Below are 22,257 nucleotides of genomic sequence, written 5' to 3'. Positions count from 1 at the left end.
ACCAGTGCGTATGAGATGGCGTGGGTGGATTGTGGAATAAACCAATAAGCTTCTCCAGTCAGCTATATTCATCGCCAGGTGCTTCAAGTTCCGCACGCCATCTTGATTGAGCATTTTCACTACTCAGGGGCTCAGTTGCCCAGTATCCATTTTAGTTGCAAAACTCATATCTTAAAGCTTGGTTGACATTGTAACTAAACTTCGTGAAATTTTAGTTATTTATAGTAATCGCGTGTGTACTTAGTGATGACAGTATTTTCATTACATTTTTTATACATTTTTTATTTAAACGCATATGATAAATAAAAAAAAAATTGAAAATAACCCCAAAATATGAAATAAGAAAATATGTATATCAAAAATTAGTGCTTCTAGAAGGATCTATCAAATTGTTTACGAAGTGTTTCAGACGTTCACATAATTCAGCAGAGAGGGCCTTATAGGAGATGTTACGGAGACTGATTCTTCTGTAGTTGGCGCAGTTCAGAGGGCTTCTTTTCTTAAGTTGCTAAGTTATCGTACTCTCCCCTCAAATATTTCTTTTTTACTTGAGTAAAACTGAAAATGCGAAAAAAAAGGTTCAAATGGCCATAATTCGGTTAATTTTTTGAAAAAATTTAAAAAGCCCAGAATTTTGAAGGAAATTTAATATTCTTTTTTTATTAGGGCAATGTTAATGCCTATCTCAGCCCTAATAAAAGACAAAACCAAAAATTTAAAAAACTCAAAAAATTGATTTTTTTGTTTTTTGACTGGTTTGGTAAGGATTTTTTTTTATCAATAAAAAAAAAAATATTTTTCTGATAGGAAATTTAGTTCTCTACAAAAAGTTTCAAGTCCAATATATCAAAATTTTGTTTTGTTTACGAGATATATTGAAAAAATCTGAAAAGGGGCTTTTGTACCCCTATCTTCAATTTCGATTGTGCCCTCGCATCTTTATTTTCTAGAAGCCGATGTTTCTCCGTTCGTTATTAGAGGTCATTGGTAGCTTCCTTCTCTGCAGCCCTTGGCAATGTTGCTTCTGAGTATCAATACTTTTTGCGGGCGGCGCTGGGGTTCTTATGAGGTTATAAGAGACGCGATCGGAAAAGACTTTACAATCTCTTGCGATTGTAGTCTTCCGACGTCGTCGGGCCTCCTCAAAGTATTTCCTTTTATTGAGGATGGTCTGCACGTGGTCTGTTAAGGTTCCTTACATTTTACTTGTACATTAAAAATTTGTTTTCCTTATTTCGTTGACAGGGTTCGTCAGCAAAAAATACGTCCTTAGACTTGTCGTCGTTCTATAACGATAAATATCTTCTAACTCTTGCGAAATAAAATCTAATAAAAAAAATTGTTGAGCCCTTTCCAAAAAATTTTGCTAAGAACCAAAAACAAAAGGGAATTATAATCATGATCTTCTGCCATTTGCCAATTCTGAGTCAGATTTTTGACTCCTAAAAGAGGGGTTAAACGAAAAAATTCCAGTTGTAATGTACCATTTGCTACTTAAAATCCCAGTTGTAATGTGCCATTTGCTACTTACACTCAAAAAAAAATTCGAACCCAAATTCAAGATCTTACTCTGGATTTTTCTGAGGACTCACATATACATGCAAACCCACTTTCACATACACTACTCTGATTGACATTTGTCTGAATAATTGTTGGTGCTTTTTATGACAATTTTTTTTATATGAACAGATTGATACAAAATAACTTTTGCTAGGAAAAATCTGGGAATTGGGAATCATGGCAAATGCAAAAACCACATTAGTGAAAGCCTTCATTACCATGTATACCTTTGTCATAACTATATTATGATAACAGTTTTTTTGTTTGTGTCATCGTTATTTATAAAATTGCATTATAAGTGCATTAAATTTGGTATTCCCCGACTTGGGTCTGTAAGAAATTCACATCACACTCAAAGATCTATTCAAAGACACCAATAATCTAATGCTGTTAATGCTGCCATCCACATTCATTTAACTTTTTTTTTTATAATTTGCCCACACTTAAAGGGGTTTTGACTGCCCTTATAGTAGCCGTTTTTTTATCCCACTTGATCCATATAGATCATTAACTAACACGTATTACAACAACTACATGAGAAAGAATCCCTGTACTTCACAGTACGTCCGAAGTTGGGCTCTGAGGTATACTGATGGACATTCAAAAATAAAATAAGCCTGACGGTCGACGTGGTATATTTTTCTAATGTCATTGGCCTGTTACACCCAACGATGGTTTGCATAATATTTTTAACTCATATTTTAATTGTTAAAAATTGAAACAAAGTTTACCTTAAAGAAAAACAATTCATCGCGGTTTATTCCTTGTTGTGCTTTTTAATTCCAAATATTAGGCCGGGAAAGTGTTTAACCTATTTTGAATCATGGATTATGCACCTAGGAATATTTGTCTATGTGTTTTCAGTGAAGTTTGTGTTAATTCTCATGTGTTTAATAAAAAAAAGAAAAAAACGTATTTGTTCGCAGAGCCTAAAAAGAAAACCATTTCATAAGACTTAAAAGTATCAGATCCAGTAACATCGAACTACGTTGTTAGACTTATATAAATTGTACACATATAAGCTTTATGTATATGGCAAATTAAGCTGCTACAAAGCACTACTCTAGGAATTATACACATAAATATTGATTTGAATGTGACAAAAAAAACAAATTTCCTTTATTTTAATTTTGATTTTAAGTTTACTTTTTGTATTATTTCAAGGTTTATCTTCTGAAAATGTGGTTATATACCGTAAAAACTTAAGACGTATCCATATGTAACATTACATTAACATATTTTAAGAAAATATACAAAAAAAAAAAAAAAATTCAAAATCAAACGAATATTCCAAAGAATTGAAGTATTTATTAGATAATATATGTTTATACAAAAAAATAATGGAATAATATTTATCTTTTGTTTTTTAATTGAAAATAATTGTTTTTTATGAATAAATTATGTTGTATTTAGTATTTCCTTACTTTTTTTACCTAGAAAAGTGATTTATTAGTTTTGGACACAAATTTAAAGAAATTCGCCTGTGTGCGACGTCAACACAAAAGTTGGTCTGTGATGCACATACCGAGAAACGTAAGGTTATCAGTTTCTTCGATGCAAGTGCCACGCACGGATAGCGACATTAAAGATATGTTTCGCTTCAACGACAAAAGACAACACTGAGTTTTCGAAGTATTAAATTCTACACGATTCCTTATTCCCCATTTTACAATGCTGTCTAGATAGAATTTAATGAACTCATCATATTTATATCGAACCCTTCCCGCAAAATAATCGTTAGCGATAAATTAAATTTTGAATTATGGAAAACATTTAATTGTATTTTTCGAACACTAAGGGCCAGTTTGCTGACACTCGATTATCTTTAATCAAGGATTATTCCAGTTGATAATCGTATATTTCGTTTGTTCACAAAAATTTTAATGAAGGAATCCATGATTTGAGCAGTTAATTTGAGATTTTGTTGATCATCCAATTTTGCTCGATTAGCACCTTTAAATCAAGGATTAACTGGAATTCGGTTTGTTCATACTTGATATTCTTACAAAGTTATCAGCCGGTTATTTTCCGACGTCATTGAATACACCTTAAAATCAATAAGACATACAGTCAAACATTTTGAATTAATGTATATTCATTAGACTGGCCAAAAAAAATAAAATATTTTTTTTTTTGAAAGTTACTTCGAAAATCTTGTTCAGAGGTGCGTTCTTTTTCTAACAATAGTTAACTATTGTTAACAATCGTTAACTTTTGTCGTTCCTAAACTACAAAATAGTTACGATTTGTAACTATTTGACAGATGAACATCGTTCCTAAACTCGTTTTCAAGTGTCAAATAGTTACAAATCGTAACTATTTCCAACTCACCTCCATGATATGAGTTGAACATTCATGAGATTGTTGATGTGTCAAAGTGGATGTTTTGTTTACAAAACGAACACAAATTTTTTTTTTATTTTGATATAAGCGGAAAAATGAAAATAAAAAGAGATTTTTGTAATTTTATGATGCGAGAGAATTTATTTTGATTAAAAAAACATGATTTTTTGTTACAATTATGAAAATAAAAGTATTCTCAAAACAATTTTTTTTGGTGTTTGACAGTTTAACAATATCTAACAATAAATCGTTCCTAAATGATTTGTAAAAAACCCAACAATTTCTAACAATGACACATCAACAATATTTTTTGACATAACAACGATAGTTGACTATTGTAAGAAAAAGAACGCACCTCAGGATGATGAAAAAAAATTTGGTGAAAATTTGAGCCGTTAAAAAAAATTTTAAGAGGTCTATCATCGGTGTTTTTTATTTTTATACATAATATGATGTTTTACAACAGAACTCCTAGACGATCAAAGTAAAAAAAATTTCTGTTCATTTTTTCTTATATAAAATTAAATTTCCCACAAAAAAGATCTAATTGAAAATTTTCGTCAGACAAGCCGTATTCGAGTAATTAAGCTTTTTAAATCGAAGTATTTTTTCAATTTGACTGTGTGATGTACCTTGGATTTTATAGCTGAGGTATGCTCGTCGGGTCCAGGGTCAACCAAGGGAGGTACTGAACCTTGACATATTAAAAGATCATTTATTATTTTTAATCCTTTATTTATTCATAAAACTTAATATTAAACACTATTTTCTTTTACGGCGGTATCTCTGATTTTTTGCTGAACACGGCAACTCTGGTCTCTGCTATTGGCGGTCCTTTTCTCTGGTTTTGCGCGTAACGCAATGCTGGGTTCTAACCAGTTTTCAACAGAGTGACCTCTGGTTGTTCAACGGTTTCTAACCGTTTTTTCAACGACTCTTAATCGGTTTAGCTGTAAGGTTTCCCTTAGCTTTTCAACGGTTGTAAACCGGTTGCTCACAGAGTTTCCTCCGGTTTTCAACGATTTTTAATCGGTTTAGCTTTAAGGTTTGCCTTAGCTTTCCAACGGTTTTGAACTGGTTGCTCACAGAGTTTCCTCTGGATTTCAACGATTTTTAATCGGTTTAGCTTTAAGGTTTCCCATAGTTTTTCAACGGTTTTTAACCGGTTGTTCACAGAGTTTCCTCTGGATTTCAACGATTTTTAATCGGTTTAGCTATAAGGTTTCCCTTAGATTTTCAACGGTTTTTAACCGGTTGTTCACAGAGTTCCCTTTGGATTTCTACGACTGTAAATCGGTTAATCTACGGTATGGTACCGGCTATACATAAACTTTAGATCCCTTACCGCTGGTGGGGGGAAATCTTCGGTATCCGTATGGTATAAGGCTTTAAGTTAAACACTCTCAACCTGCTTTTTGCTGGCCCTTTGGTGCCTTCTTATTAATATATCTGGCACAAAGTGGGTGTGAATTATAAGCACACAAACGATAAAATATCATATGAATTCCATTTTGATATAGTCTTATATGTTAATATTTACCGTACCAACTTATATAAAATATAAACTGTTATGTAAATTTATAACATGTTTTATATATATGTAGGGCACCCTGTATTGCACATAATGTTTCTATTTTATCAGGTGCTCATAGAATATGTGTATTTAGTGTTTTATGGTACACGGCGGGGTTACGGGTAGCGGGCTACGCATATTTGGCTTTAGTATAAACACTTGACCACAGGCTTATCGTGCCATGTGTTTTTCACCACACATGATAATTTCATATTTTTACCTTTTCTTCTTTGTGCGATATTCGTTCTGCCATCAGTGCGTGATGTACCAGTTTACCACACGAAGAACATTAGATTTTTGTAGTTTCTCTTTTTGCGTCTTCTTCGTGTTTTGAATTCACCACAATTCTTTTTGTTGATTCTCTTTTCAATTCACCACACTGCACATTGAACGATTGCGTGGGTGTTATCATAATTTGCTATCAGTGATGTGGATATGCTTGGCTAGGTACATGGGAGCGGTGATGCGTTTGGGGTTGTTGTTGTTGCTGGTTGGTAATGAAGGTATGTATGTCGCATGCGTCGGCGGCTGGTGATGCTGATGCTGAGAGGTAGGTAGTTGCTTAGTTGGCTGGTGATGAGTTGTTTTGGGAGTAGTTTGTTGTTGTAGAGGTTAAATGTAATGCATTGCAGGATGCATCATTACAACTGTTTCACTTTGGAATTTTGTGATGAGCAAATAAGTGAATAGAAAAATAAAACCACGACAGATTCTTATAGGAAATTTAATTCTCTACAAAAAAGGTCTCCTAGTAATTTTCCCTAAATTGAGTTCTGAAGAAGTTATTCACGATTTAAATCGAGAAAAAAATTAAAAAATCAATTTTCAATTTCAAAATTTTCTAATTCACTGAAAATTTAATATTTTCAAATTAGCAAGATGTTTTCTTGTAGGGACTTAAACGTTCTATAAAAAGTTCCTTGGCAGCAAATTGATTGCTTTAACCGTTAAGAAGATATTCGTATCAAAACCAATGTCCACTGATTTCAATAGTTTTCTTATGACAAGTATGCATTGCGATTTGAATACGATTATCTTCTAAACGGTTAAAGCAATTAATTTGCTGCCAGGGAACTTTTTATAGAACGTTTAAGTCCCTACAAGAAAACATCTTTCTAATTTGAAAATATTGAATTTTCAGTGAATTAGAAAATTTTGAAATTGAAAATTGATTTTTTAATTTTTTTCTCGATTTAAATCGTGAATAACTTCTTCAGAACTCAATTTAGGGAAAATTACTAGGAGACCTTTTTTGTAGAGAATTAAATTTCCTATAAGAATCTGTCGTGGTTTTATTTTTCTATTCACTTATTTGCTCATCACAAAATTCCAAAGTGAAACAGTCAAATTGAAAAAAACACTTCGATTTAAAAAGCTTAATTACTCGAATACTGCTCGTCTGACGAAAATTTTCACTTTGATCTTTTTTGTAGGAAATTTAATTTTATATAAGAAAAAATGAACAGAAATTTTTTTTACTTTGATCGTCTTGCAGTTGTGTTGTAAAACATCATATCATATATAAAAATAAAAAACACCGATGATAGACCTCTTAAAATTTTTTTTAACGGCTCAAATTTTCACCAAATTTTTTTTTCATCATCCTGAACAAGATTTTCGAAGTAACTTTCAAAAAAAAAATATTTTATTTTTTTGGCCCAGTCTAGTATATATAACACTTTTTTAATAGTTATGTGTAAGAAGAATTATTGTAAAATATGATAGACCAATGCTCACTGATTTCAATAGTTTTCTTATGACCCGTATGCATTGCGATTTGGATACGAATATCTTCTAAACGGTTAAAGCAATCAATTTCATTCCAAGAAATTTTTTGTAAAACGTTTAATCCCCTACAAGAATATATCTTGCTAATTTGAAAATAATGAAGTTTCAGTGAATTAGAAATTTTTTAAAAATATAAAATGTTTTTATATTTTTTTTAACTTTGACCTCGAATATCTTTAGAATGGTTAGATTAATGAAAAAAGTTATTAAGACCTTTTTTGTGGAGCAATCAATTTCCAACAAGAATATGTCTTGCGCGTTTGATCATTATAATTTTTCAATTTGTTACAAAATAAAGAACAAAAAACGATTTTTTAAAGATTTTCTCGATTTTTGGCCCTCAAATATCTATTCAACGGTTAGATAAACGAAAAAAGTGTATAAGGCCTTTTTTGTAGAGCGTTCAATTTCCTACAAGAATATGAAAAGAAATTTGCTAAAAAGTCAATTAATAAAAAAATTCTTTTTTTTTAGTAGAAGCTTAATGTAAAAATGGAAAATTGCAAAGCGGAGGACCTTCCCATTAATATAAAGAGCTCATATTTGGTGTGTATATTCTAGAGGGGTCTAGCAATCGATTTTTCGGAGTACCAAATCAAAAAAAAAAATTATCGATTTTTTTGACCCACCCTAATACCTACTATATAGGTACGAAAAAAAAATCGTTTAAAAAAAAATAAAATAAAAACTGAAATCGAATTGCCCTCCAAAACAAGTATGATTTATATATGTATTATGATGCATTTTTAGAAAAAAAAAATTTCAAAATCGTTAGAGCAGTTTTTTTAAAAAAACTAATTTTTTATAAATAACTTTTTGGAAGAAAAGTTTTAAAATAAAATTGGTATGCCATTTTGTAGAAATCACTAATCAACATCTAAAACCAAAATTTCAAAAAAATTCAATGTCCCGTTTTCGAAAATTTGATTTTTCAAAAAAAAAAAAAAAAAAAATTCAAAATTTTTTTAAAAATCCAAAAATTATTTTGGTTTTCACAAAAAGTTTCGTTGAAATCGAATAAGCGGTTTCGAAGATAATCGGATTTGAAAAAAACCGTTCTATGGCAGGTACCGTTAATAACACTGTGCAAGTCGAAATTCTTGACAGGCTCGCGAATAACTGTTTCGCCCTATTTCGGACCCGAGAAATCCATTGGCATCATTAGTTTTTCGATTTATCGGTACGACTTCGAACAAAATTTTTTTTGAAAGTTTTTTCAATTATTTTGAGAGTTTCCCACTGTTTTTAGTCATTTTTCAACCAAAAACAATATTTATATTGCTAATAATTCTGCTCAAACGTTATTTGCTAATAGTAGAAAGACATTATAAACAATTTTGAACAATTTATTTGAAAATTTAGTGATTTTTTTTGAAAAAATTAAAAAAAATTGAAATTTTTTACATTGCATACCGTTTTTTCGCTGGTTTGTTCTCTTTTGCACAAATACATTGCATGTTTTCCATTAAAAATTAATTTAACTGTTAATTTAGTGTTGGTTAATTTTCGACAGTCTATCGATAGCATCGATTAAAAAAAAATATCGATTATATCGATACTTCACAAAACTATCGATAGTTTCAATACTTCCAAATTATTTTACCACCGATATTATCTACAGTTTTTTTCTCAAAACTATCGATACAATTGATAATGGAAACTATCGATATCTACCAAACACTATGTTAATTCGTTGTTTATATCCAATGTCAAACGAAAACTTAACTTCTAGTTCAAATTGTGTTTAATTAATTTCAAAGCTATCGACAATATCGGTAGCCTTGTGGTAAAATAATTTGGAAGTATTGAAACTATCGATAGTTTTGTGAAGTATCGATATACTCGATATTTTTTTGCTATCGACGCTATCGATAGACTGTCGAAATTTAACCAACACTAAAGTAACAGTTAAATTATTTTTAAATGGAAAACATGCAATGTATTTGTGCAAAAGAGAACAAACCAGCCAAAAAACGATAAACAATGTAAAAAAATTCGATTTTTTTGAATTTTTTCAAAAAAAAATAACTAAATTTTCAAATAAATTGTTCAAAATTTGTTTAATTCTCAAAACAGTTAAAAAAAAACACGATGTTTAATTCTCAAAGGTTTACAGCAAACTGAATTTTATTTCAGACAAGAAAAATATGATAGGTTGAAAACAAAGTACAAATGAAAATTAATTATATTAAAAGTGCAACTATGCAAAAATATTCAAGCGTGGGAACAGGTAACAACGAAAATATACAAAATCCGTGAAACACAAAAATTTTAGCTGTTCACACGCTTGCATAAATTAACGACAAAAAAAGAATCTAATGAATTTAAATGAAATTTGAACATGATTAATAAGAAAAAGATTATTGTTGCACTTTACAAAAATTATTTTAAATGAAATATGAACATACTCCCCCCTTTTGAGGGTTCTTAACTCTCTAAATTAGATTCAAACTATTTAACTTAAATATTTAACTTAAATCTATACGCTGACCTCAAACGTTCTCGGCATAGGAGTTGGCCTTCTTTTTCGCCAATAAAGAGTGAAGATGATCCCAATCATGCATATGAAAAGAAGAAGACTGCTTCCATAGTGATGGTAATCATGAACGTCGATGTCAGTGGGGGCTGGTAGTTCCTTAGACATGTCCATTATATCCTTGATATTTTTTTTCAAATCATTATATTCGGATAGGTCAATGTGATATTTTTCGACCCTCGTTGCTGGTTTTATTGTTGATGTTTCTTGACTAATGAACCAACTGCTTGCATTAGCGCTAGGAATAAAAGGTGACGTTATTATGCTTTCAAAATTAATTTTACCTTTGATGACAATGTTGGGCAATTGTAAAATACAAGATTTTTTGAATTCCAGAACCCCATTTCCAAACAAAGTAACGGCGTTGCTCTTATCACCGCAAATCAAATGTCCAGACATTTTTGATGGGATAGAGAAAATCCAGCTATTAGATGATTTGAGTCTCATCCAAACATTTTGTTGAGGTGTCGCCCTTAAGATGCATTTCTTAAAGCTCTCCTCCTTGTGGTTTAGTAATGCCAATTCACATATCTCGGAATTACCTTGCTGAATAATGGTTGGATGAACTTGGTTGCACATATATTTCTTGGACACCAAACGTTTGCATGCCCCTAGCTCCAAATCACTCACTAAGAAATATCTATCTCTAGGCAATGACACAGCTAAATATTGCGCAGATGTTTCTACCATAAACGTGTTGTTTCTGTGGATTATAGGAACATTAAGAAGATTAAAAAGTTGAAATTTTTCAGCATCAGTTAGTGGCAATAGCATTTCGAAAACAATTGAATTATTTAAGAAACGGCCTTTTACAGTTGACATCTTGTACATGTCAATTACTGAACCTTCAGGCAATGATAAATAAGAAGGTAAATTGCTTCTTACGAGTTTCAGCTGCTCACTTAATTGATGAGGGGTTATAAAATGTGGATTTATGTTTCCGTGATTTAAATCCAATAGAACATTTAATAGTAGATCTTGTATATGCTCGAAATTTGTGAGAACAAGAATTAAATACGACGTCAAAGATCCAAGGTTTTGTCGTACTTCGTTAACCTTGTCCTTCTTGCTGATAATTGCCATGGTATTTTGAAGGTGTTCATTTAGGGCCTTAAATTGTTCTTGAACTTGAATGTGGTTTCGTTTTAAAATATTAGAAGTAGCATCTGCAATCGAACTTTGTTTTTTCAAAAGTTCAATCAAATGATCTTCATTTCTATATGCATTGCCGATTTGGACTTGTATTTTATCAGCACTTTCTTGATCAAGTATACCAAACAAACTATGCGCCAAAGTTCCCACAATGTCAAAGGGTGATCTTGCTATCCTGGTTCTTTCATATTTTGGTGCATGGTAATTCTGAAGCAATTCGTTGTTATGCTCGATAACTGCGATCCTGCTTCGCATTGTGTCTACTGTTGGTATGTAGTACATTTGATGAGTTACTTCTTTTGTACACAGATCTTGCATTTTGTTGACATATGTTTTAAGCTCATCAAACTCTTGCCAGTACGTTGTCAGATTGTAATAGACAAATATTTTCCAATATGTGTTTACTGTGCGAATTTTTCCAACGTCTTCAAAGTATATACCAACGCCATCATCAAGTTTGTTTATATTTATTTGTTCCTGTGTTTGTGAGTGACATAAAGATGTGGGTATTAGTATAAGTAACAAAAACAAGACTGACAGTAATGTCACCTTTTTTGGATTTCTTGATCTTAAACATCTTGTATGTTGATTTTTTTCTTGATAATCTGGTTCACTTGTTGGAGGAGGATAATCTGGCTCGTCTGTTGGAAGAGGACAAAGATTATGTATCGCTCGTTGGTACGTTCCAGTTTGAGTTTTTACGTTAGCCACGCGTACTTTACCATCACTTCCCTTAAATGTCTCAATCACTCGGCCAAGTTTCCAGCGCATAGGAGGAATATTATCTTCTTTAATAAGCACCAATGTGTCATTTTTAAGGTTATTTGATTCAGTTTTCCATTTAAGTCTTTGTTGCAGAAGATGTAAATATTCAGCCGACCACCTTTTCCAAAAATGCTGTTGTATGTGCTGCATTTGCCGAAATTTGTTTAGACTGCCTATTTTGCTGTCTGTTACATCTGGTTCTGCGATGGCCGTAAGAGGACCTCCGATTAAGAAGTGCCCTGGTGTAAGAGCTTCGAAATCGTTTGGATCAGATGACAACGGTGTTAGCGGTCGAGAGTTCAATATTGCTTCTATTTGTATGACCACCGTTAGCAACTGCTCATACGTCAATGAAGCTTCGCCTAGATGACGAACGAGAAGCGTCTTTGCAGATTTTACAGCAGCTTCCCACAAGCCTCCAAAGTGAGGAGAACGAGGTGGTATATTTTTCCACTTTATTCCTTCTTCTAGGCAATAAGTCTGGATTCTTGACTGTATTCTTCTTGAATTGAATACTTTTGTTAGTTCTGCTAACTCACTCTTAGCACCAACAAAGTTTGTTGCGTTGTCACAAAATATTGTGTGACAAAGTCCTCGCCTTCCTATAAATCTTTTTAAGGCGAATATGAATGATTGAGACGATAAATCTCCAACTACTTCTATGTGTACAGCTTTAGTCGAAAAACAAACAAAAATAGCCAAATATGATTTTGTAGGACTCTTACCTCTGACGTTGTAGTGGGTTTTAATGGGCCCGCAGAAATCAACACCGCAGTAATAAAAAGGTCTCGATACATTCACCCTTTCTGGAGGCATATTTCCCATCATTTGGTTGATGAATCTTGGCTTCGCTCTAAAACAAATGATGCATCGACTAATAACTTGTCGAGCTGCATGTCCAACACCTAATATCCAATATTGTTGTCTAGAGATAGCTATTAACGCTCTATGTGAAGCGTGCATATGTTTACGATGTAAATCTGTCAAAATCAATTTAGTTATTACATTATTTTGTGGCATTAGAATTTGATGCTTAGCATCTGGAGAGATCTTCGCATAGGCCAATCTTCCAACGACTCGAATTAATTTAGTTTTTTCATCAAAATAGGGAGTAAGCGATGCTATAGATGAATTTCTATTTACAAGCCTTCTTCTTTCTAAGACATGATAATCTTCTGGAAATGAGGTTCTTTGAGTGTAAACCATAATCCACCGGGTTCCTTGTTTTAACTCATTAACCGTTAGTTGGCCTGTATTTCGTAATTCTTTTGGTCTTCTGCAATTATAATAGAATCTAAAACAAAATGCAAATATTTTTCTTAATGTGAAAAATGAATTTCTGTAATTGATGTTTTCTATCAAGTTAAGCTCATTTTGAATTGCTGCTGACAAAACCGATTTCTTCTTGCGTCTTTCTGGAATAACCTCTGGAAAATCGTATTCATTGAAGGGACTTGTTTCCCCATTTCTTAGGAATTCTGGACCTTGAAACCATATTTGTGACTTGAATAGTACTTCTAATCTTGATCCTCTTGACACCAAATCTGCAGGATTGAGTTGGCCCTTGATAAATTGCCATTGATGAAACTCTGAAAGTGATTGTATTTTCGCAACCCTATTTGCAACAAACGTCTCCCAGGTGTAAGAAGGTGATTTAAGCCAAGCTAAAACAGTTGTTGAATCTGTATAATAGCATACCTTGTCAATTTTCTTCGGAAGAATTTGAATTAGTCTATCCACTAATTCCACCATAAGGACTGCTGCTTGTAGTTCTAGGCGGGCTATGCTGATAGTCTTCAGTGGCACTACTCTTGATTTTGAGCACATAAGTTGGCAAAAGCTTTTGTTGTTTTCATCAACTGATCTTAAGTACACACATGATCCGAATGCAAATAAACTGCTATCCGAAAAGGCATGAAGTTCGATTGTTTTGGCGGAGGGAATAAGGACATATCGTGGAACATTTAACATGTTCAAGTGTGAAAACTGGGCAATATAGTTTATCCACTTTTGAGCCTTTTCAGTTTCAAGCTTATTATCCCAAGTCATATTTAATTTCCACAACTCTTGTAAGAATAGCTTACCAATTACGATTATTGGTCCGAGTAAACCAAGAGGGTCGAAAAGTCTTGCAAGATCTGCCAACACTGTTCGTTTTGTTATCTGTGTGTTTATTTTATTTACCTTTTCGTCATTAAAGCTGAATTTGAAAACATCTAGTGAAGGATCCCATATTAATCCTAAAGTTTTAATTATCTCAGATTGATGGAATGTTACTAATTTCTCTTTATCGTCTTCAGGTATATCTTTTAAAATCATGGGATTATTAGCACAAAACTTTTTTAATTGAAAGTTACCTGATTTGAGTAGACAAATAATCTCATTAAGTAACTCATGAGCGTCATCAATGTTGTCTGCACCTGCCAAACAATCATCCACGTAAACATTGTTTTTAACGGCTTGTGAAGCTCTATAAAATGTCTCTTGTTTGTCATCAGCTAGTTTCACAAGACATCTGGTTGCTAAATAGGAAGCAGAGGCTGTGCCATAGGCGACGGTATTTAATTTATAAAGCTGCAGTGGCATATCAGTTCTTGGTCTCCAATAAATAAGTTGGAAAGCTTGATCTTCCTCTCGTAATAAGACCTGACGATACATCTTTGTTATGTCCGCAGTAAATACATATCGGTGCATTCTGAATTTTAGAACAATTGAGAAAAGATCTGGTTGAACTGTTGGCCCGACCATAAGTATATCATTGAGAGAGAGACCAGAAGTGGTTTTAGCAGATGCATCAAAAACTACTCGAAGTTTTGTTGTTGAACTTTCGGGTTTCATGACGCAATGATGAGGTATGACGTAGTGCCCCCTTGGAATAATACCATTTTTCAATGGTGTCATGTGACCTAATGCTTCATATTCTTGCATGAAGCTAATGTAGGATGTTTTGAGTTCTTCATCCTTGTTTAGCTTGTTTTCTAATGAAAAAAACCTTTTTCTTGCTGATGACATGGAGTCCCCTAAAGATATTATAGGATCCTGTTTAAATGGTAATGTCACAACAAATTTACCTTCGGAATTCATTGTGGTGTTCTTCTTGAAATGTTCTTCGCACTGATGTTCTTCCTCGGTTTCAGCATCAATAGGAGTGTCATGGCTTTCTGTTTCCTAGAATGAACGAACAAGTTTGTCCAATGATGTTAACGATGGCTTCGTTACAATATGGCAATTAAAGTTTGAATTAGAATTTGAGGCTGAAACGCCTCCTGCAACGACCCAACCTAACTTTGTATTCCGCAAAGTTGGAAGATCTGATGAAATCTTGACTTCTCCAGGTATAAATAGGTCGAAAAAAAGTTCAGCTCCTAAGAGCATGTCAACTTGATTTGCCTTGCAGAAAGAAGGATCTGCAAGTTGGATGTGATTGGGAAATTTCCACAATGACACATCAACTTCTTGCCAAGCCTGGTAGTCACTTATGCGGGCCATGAGATTCGCTTCAATGGTCGCTTTATAGTCCGAGGTTCTGGACTCAAATGTTATTGAGGCCACAAACTCGGACCTGCACTCTTGTGCGCCTATTCCGCTGATAGCGGTTTCCTTGCGATACTTTTTGGTAGCTAACTGCTGAATGAACGATGTCGTAACAAAGTTCAACTGAGATCCGGAATCAAGAAGAGCTCTGCATGGGATACGTACACCATACGAAGATATCACATTGACCACTGCTGTAGCTAAGTATACGTGGCGTTTCTGGACCCGAGTTTCTGCTGCTGCGTTATTTACTGCCTGGTTTACTGCCTGGTTTCCTGCCTGGTTCACTGCCTGGTTTACTGCCTGGTTCACTGCCTGGTTTACTGCCTGGTTCACTGCCTGGTTTACTGCCTGGTTTACTTGGTGTGGAGTGTTGCTTGAAGATACTTTATCACCCCACTGACCCTTGCTTATTTCTTGAGATTTTTGTATTTTATATTGATGAAGTAACGTGTTGTGGAGCATGTTGCATTTTTGGCATCTTCGAGCTATACATGATTGGGAATAATGGCCTTTCTTGAGACAATTTCTGCACAACATCAGTTTATGGACAGCTTTTCCTCGTTCTATACCTGAAAGAGACAAAAATTTATTGCAATTGTATAATGTATATACCATGCTTACTTGAATTGCAGAAATGAAAAATTAGTTCCTGATCGCTCTTGGGCGCAATGACCATGGTTGACTTTTTCCCAGTATCACAGCTGGTGACCTCCAGGCTTTGATACTTCATCCTTCCTCCATCTTTTGGTTTAATGGCCTCTAGAGTCTGAAATCTGGCCTCAACGAACTTCAGAAACTCTTCAATGGATGGACTGTTTCTCGGATCCTTGATCGTAAACTCGAATTTTTCTCTGCTCTCTTTGTCCAGTTTTTGCAGCAGACAATGAACGACGATCGGATCCCAATTTTCGATGTCGACATTAAGGTTGGAGATAACTTGCAAGCACTCCTTCGTGTTATCATGTAGTTTTCTTAAACTTGAACTTGTTGCTGTTGTAGCTGACTGCATCAATAGCTTGTTTAGTTGTGCAGTCAATAGTAATCTTTTATTGTTGAAGCGTTCAACAAGGACACCCCATGCTACCTCGTAATTGCTATCAGTGGGCTTGAAATTTTGGATTAATTCCTTGGCTTTTCCTGTAACATTTGCTCTTAGGAAATATAATTTTTGTGCTGGTGGGATAGGCTGATCATGAATCATTTGCTTGAACAAGTCATGAAATTATAACCAGTTTAAGTATTCTCCATCAAATTTAGGGAGCTCAATTTTTGGCAGCTTCATCATTATATTTGAAGGTTTTGGGTCAGTTGCTGTTTCTTGGGATGGTGCGACGCTAGTTGCTAACATTAATAACGTCTCCTCAAGCTTTTCTTGTATATCAAAGTAGTCTTCTACTTCCTCTGCATCCAATTCCTGGTCCAATTTCCGATATAAACAAGTGATCTCATCCCAATTCTGTTCCAAACTTCTTATTTTAATTTGACGAAACTGTAGACCTTTATTCAACAAGGACTGCTCATCGACCTTGTCTAAAGATCTTTTCAATATATTTAATATTAAATTAAATCTTGTCTTGTTATTCATCTGGATAATTGTATATTGGGGTTCTTGGTTTGAATTTGTTTGGAAATTCGGTTTTGAAATTGAATTGCGGATACTTGGTTTTGGAATTGCTCCTTTACCTGTTGGATTATTCAACTCCACGGTCTGAGTTTCATCTATTTTCTCCTTGGGATATTTTTCTTGGTCAGGCATCTTCCTTGCGCCATCTTCTATTTCTTCAATAGCTAAAAGACGACGACTTACATCACTCCTCATGAGATCCGCTGCCTGACGTACCAGTTGGAAATAGTCCTTTTGAAAATACTCGTGATCCATATGTTCCGAGAATTTGTCTCGGAAAATCGTATCATTTTTGTCAAACTCCTCCCACAAATCCTCTAACTGATCCCTTTTCTTGATGAGATAGTCGAGAGTTTTCCTAGTGGGACCATCTTTATTGTAATTGCGCACAACTGTGCAAATAGAATCACCTATCTGTTGTTGTGCATCCGTGATGCTTTCAATACTTAGGTCATTATTCTTGGAAGCCATTTTTTAGTATTTTTCTTTAACCACTTTTTACTTGCAATAACTATTTTATAAATCACTATTTTTTAAATCACTATACAGGTCACTAAAAACTTTTCTTTAGTGGTGTCCTGTCACGGTCGCCAATGTTTAATTCTCAAAACAGTTAAAAAAAAAACACGATGTTTAATTCTCAAAGGTTTACAGCAAACTGAATTTTATTTCAGACAAGAAAAATATGATAGGTTGAAAACAAAGTACAAATGAAAATTAATTATATTAAAAGTGCAACTATGCAAAAATATTCAAGCGTGGGAACAGGTAACAACGAAAATATACAAAATCGGAAATGAGATCCGTGAAACACAAAAATTTTAGCTGTTCACACGCTTGCATAAATTAATGACAAAAAAAGAATCTAATGAATTTAAATGAAATTTGAACATGATTAATAAGAAAAAGATTATTGTTGCACTTTACAAAAATTATTTTAAATGAAATATGAACAAAATTGTTTATAACTTCTTTCTACTGGTAGCAAATAACGTTTGAGCAGAATTATTAGCAATATAAATATTGTTTTTGGTTGAAAAATGACTAAAAACAGTGGGAAACTCTCAAAATAATTGAAAAAACTTTCAAAAAAAATTTTGTTCGAAGTCGTACCGATAAATCGAAAAACTAATGACGCCAACCAATTTCTCGGGTCCGAAATAGGGCGAAACAGTTAATCGCGCACCTGTCTCAAAAATTTTTTTCAAAAAACTTGCACAGTGTAATGATTTTCAAAAAAAAATTTCATTAGAAGATAGACCTAGTCTTAAAACTTTTAATTGAATTTCTTAAACAAAATTGTTGGAGCCGTTTTTGAGATATTTCAATTTTACTAAAATCGGTATATGACAAGTACCGTTAGTTTTGGTCCAAAAAAATTAGTTCCAAAAACCCCTCTGGAGAGGGGATATATAGTACCTATATCGCCAGTAAAAATACATTCGAAGATTCAGGGTTAACTCGAAAAGTTGGGTTAATGCGAACTCTGATTACCACGAGGTGGGAGGAAAGTGATTCTATTGACGAATTGTTGTAATTTGAATGTAACAAGTAAAACACTTTTTTAAATTATTTGTATGATAGTTTTGTGTTTGTTATCAATTATTTTCAATAATAAATAAATATTAATAAATTAATAAATATTATTCCTATTTTCTGTTTATAACCGATAAGACGTGTTTTCGTTACAAAGGTCCTAAAGGTTCCTAAAACATAACTTGCAACAGGTTATGGGCCCAGAAGGGCGCTAAAGGCCATAACGAAGTTATAATTAAAACACGTTTTTCTAAGAAAAAATTCGAGAAAATATTATTTTAATTTGATTCCTCTATCAGCAATTTTTCAAGATGGCTAACAGCGGACTACCAGGAATTGAATAATTAAAGGGTCGTGACAATTATGACTCATAGAAATTTTCTGTCCAAGCATATTTGGAGCTGGAAGATTTGTGGTCATGCGTTAAAGCTGACGGAGAGGATGTGAAAAGAATAGCTTAAGCTAAAGCTAAAATTATTTTGTTGGTTGATCCTGTGAACTACGTTCATATTCAAGCAACCAAAACAGCAAAGGTAGCATGAAATAATCTTGAGAAGGCTTTTCAGGACAATGGACTGACGCGAAGAGTTGGACTGCTCAAGAAATTGATCACGACGAGACTGGAGAATTGTTCATCCGTAGAGGATTATGTTAATACTGTAATCACTACGGCTCATAAGCTGAATGGCGTTGGATTAACGGTCAGTGAAGAATGGGTTGGAACAATTTTACTCGCAGGTTTATCCGAAGAATATAAACCTATGATCATGGGTATTGAAAGTTCCGGCGTATCCATTACTGGTGATGTTATCAAGATGATCCTTCAAGACGTAAAAACAGAAGATGTTGAAGCGGTTGCTTTTTATGGACGCAGTGGTCAACAGAAACAAACGAGGTCAACAAAGAAAAACTTTAAACAATAAAAGCGGAACTAAAAACAACAACAATAGTTCAGGACCTAGATGTTTCCAATGCAACAAGAATGGTCATTGCGCCAGAGACTGAGATGGGGAACAACAAGACAGGTGAAGCCAGTTCGAACGTTTTGTACACATCTTTTGCTGTGTCCTCAGTACAGCCTGGTGAATGGTACATTGACTCCGGAACATCTGCTAATATGTGTACAGATCCGAACCTAATGTCAGATATTAGCGAAGCTGCTAAGAGTGAAGTTGTGGTAGCTAACAACATGTGTTTGCCTGTACAAAGCCTGGGGAATGTGTATTTGCCAGTTGCTGTACCAAAAGAAAAGGTTAAAGTTGAGAATGTGTTGTGTATTCCTAATCTGAGTGCAAATCTTCTGTCAGTAAGTCAAATTGTGAGCAAAAACAACGAAGTGCTTTTCGATTCCAAGGGCTGCCGAATTTACAATTCCGAAAAACAACTGATTGCAATAGCTTCTCTGCACGGCGAGTTGTTTAGATTGGACAAGCCAAGAAAAGAAAGATATATAAAATAAAAGAAAAACATATAAAATTTTTTTTTTAAAATTATTTAAGTGTTTTTTATTTAATAAAATATTTAACTTAAGCAACTTATTTATTTATTTGTATAATGTTAAATTATTGAATACGCGACGCGTTTCGGAAACATCGTTCCATCATCGGGCGAGTAATTACTTTTAAAGCTTAAATGAAAGTTAAATCAGCTGGTTGAGTCATTGCACATTTCCTTGTTGTAAATTGAGACGGCTATTGTTATTTTGTTTTTGTCTATTTCGGTTTTTCAATGCGGTGTCATATAGTCTATCGTTGTGAATATCAGTTTGTCGTTTAATAGTTTGTGCTGTTCAGTTTTGTTAGATTTGTATAGGGCCCAACCCATAGAATCCGTTGCGTCCGTTGCGTCTAAGTTTTTGACTGACAGCTCGATAAAATACTCACGTTCTTATGGGAAGTCCGTCTCCGTCCGATCCGTCGCTTATGGGTCGCTTCCCATAAGAACGTGTGTTTTTATTTTAAAACTTCGACGCAACGGACGCAACGGATTGTATGGGTTGGGCCCTTATGTTTCGTACTCTTCCAGTGCAACGAGTAGTCTCCCTTTTTTGCAAATGTGCAATGGGACTAAGTTGTTATCAAAGTCTGTATAGTTGTGTTTGTTTTGTATTAAGTGTAAGGCGAAATTAGATTTTGTGTTAGGTGTAGGTTTATGTTCTGAAAAACGTTCGTGGAATGCTCTCCCTGTTTGAACTGTATAATAGCTGTCGCAGTCATTGCATTTGATTTTATAAACTCCCGAACATGACTTTGTTTCTTTTTTACTTTTTTGTAGAATTTATTGAATGTTGTTGTTGGTTGTGAATGACACTTGAATGTTTATTTTGTTAAATTCGTTTTTAATTATTTGTGGTAATATATTCGTGTATTCTATTGCTATGAATTTTCTGTCAGTTTGTATGTTGGTTTTATGTGTGTTGTTAATCCTATTTCTTCTTTTATCTATTATTTGTGGGTTAAATCCATTCTGTGTTGCTATATTTTTTATGGTATTTAATTCGTCTTCATAATCATTTTGGTCCATAGGGATATTTAATAATCTGTTTACAAAAGAAATATATGCAGCCATTTTTTGAGTTTGGGGGTGGTGGGAGTCGTTATGAATAGTGATGTCTGTTGTGGTGGGTTTTCTGAAGATTTTGAATTTTAGTTTTTTGTTTTGTTTTTAAATGTTTAAGGCCGTGTGCGAATTGCGTTAAAATGTTGGTTAAAATATGACGTTTGGTTAAAATTTGACACTAGCATGGTGAATAAAATGGGTTAAAATTTTCCCAGCTGCGGAGCAGAGTAAAATTTGACACTAGTGGTTAAAATTTGACGTTTCTCAAGATAGAAAGATCAAGATAGATTTGAAATTATTTTTGTTATAATGTGTTGATATTTTAAGAAATGTTAAAAGTATTAATACAAAGTACTTCCTCAAATTAATATTCATCATGAAAAATTGAAAATCTACTAATTGTTTGTTTGTTTTTTATTTTTTATATTTTTATTTTGTTGGCAGCTGGTGAACTACGAATTAGTGTTAGAAGACTGAATTAATAAATTTCTTTTTGATCATAATGAAATGGGAATTTATCGATAAAATAAAACAAAAAAGTATGTGAAATTAAGAATTTCTTACATTTTCATACTAGAATATTTAACTTGATATATTTTCAACTGGGTTTTGTTAAAAAAAAATAGTTAATTGAATATAAGAAAAACCATTTTTGAGGGTAATTTTGTTTTACCTTGAGGGAATTTTATTCAAAGTAGTACCAAGAAAAAAGTCCCATTTAATACATTTTAACCCAATTCGCACAGCAAAAAAATAAATTTGATCCCTTTTTTAATCAAACGTCAAATTTTAATCGTGGTAGAAATTTTAACCAACATTTTAACGCAATTCGCACACGGCCTAAGTCTAAGAAGTTTAATCCATTCTCGTCTTCCATTTCTGCGGTAAACTTAATTTTAGTTTTGATGTTATCTATGTATTTTTTCATTAAATCAAGTTGTCTGTTAGTTCCATTAAAGATTAAAAATGTGTCGTCTACATATCTGGAGTATCCTATGATGTTTGAGATATATGTATGTACTTATTCTAATTACATAAAACACTCTCATTTTCTTTCTCTTAAATTTAGTTAGTATGTAAGCTATGTTAGTTTTAAGCATTTTTAACAATAAAGTTAATTTAGTCTAAGCCGAGATCTCAAGCCGTTCAATTCATTTGTTCTTCCTAAGTAAAGACATTTCAGTGGCGACGAGGAAAATTAATTTAGTGCGCGTGGTTGTAATTAAAAAGTAAATATTTTACTTCAACGACGGGAATAAATCGGACCTAATACATATTTTTTAT

At 33.3% G+C, this 22,257-nt stretch overlaps 1 protein-coding gene across 3 annotated transcripts in view; it reads right to left on the bottom strand.

Annotated features, from left to right (window-relative positions):
• LOC129907621 (stress-activated protein kinase JNK) overlaps nt 1-22,257 on the bottom strand; it is a 232,609-nt gene that overhangs the window by 385 nt on the left and 209,967 nt on the right. The window lies entirely within an intron of this gene.

This window comes from Episyrphus balteatus, chromosome 1 (assembly GCF_945859705.1).
Source record: "Episyrphus balteatus chromosome 1, idEpiBalt1.1, whole genome shotgun sequence".
NCBI classification, from domain to species: Eukaryota; Metazoa; Arthropoda; class Insecta; order Diptera; family Syrphidae; genus Episyrphus; species Episyrphus balteatus.
Note: the sequence above shows the minus strand (reverse complement) of the source record. Positions and strands in the feature narration are given on the sequence as shown.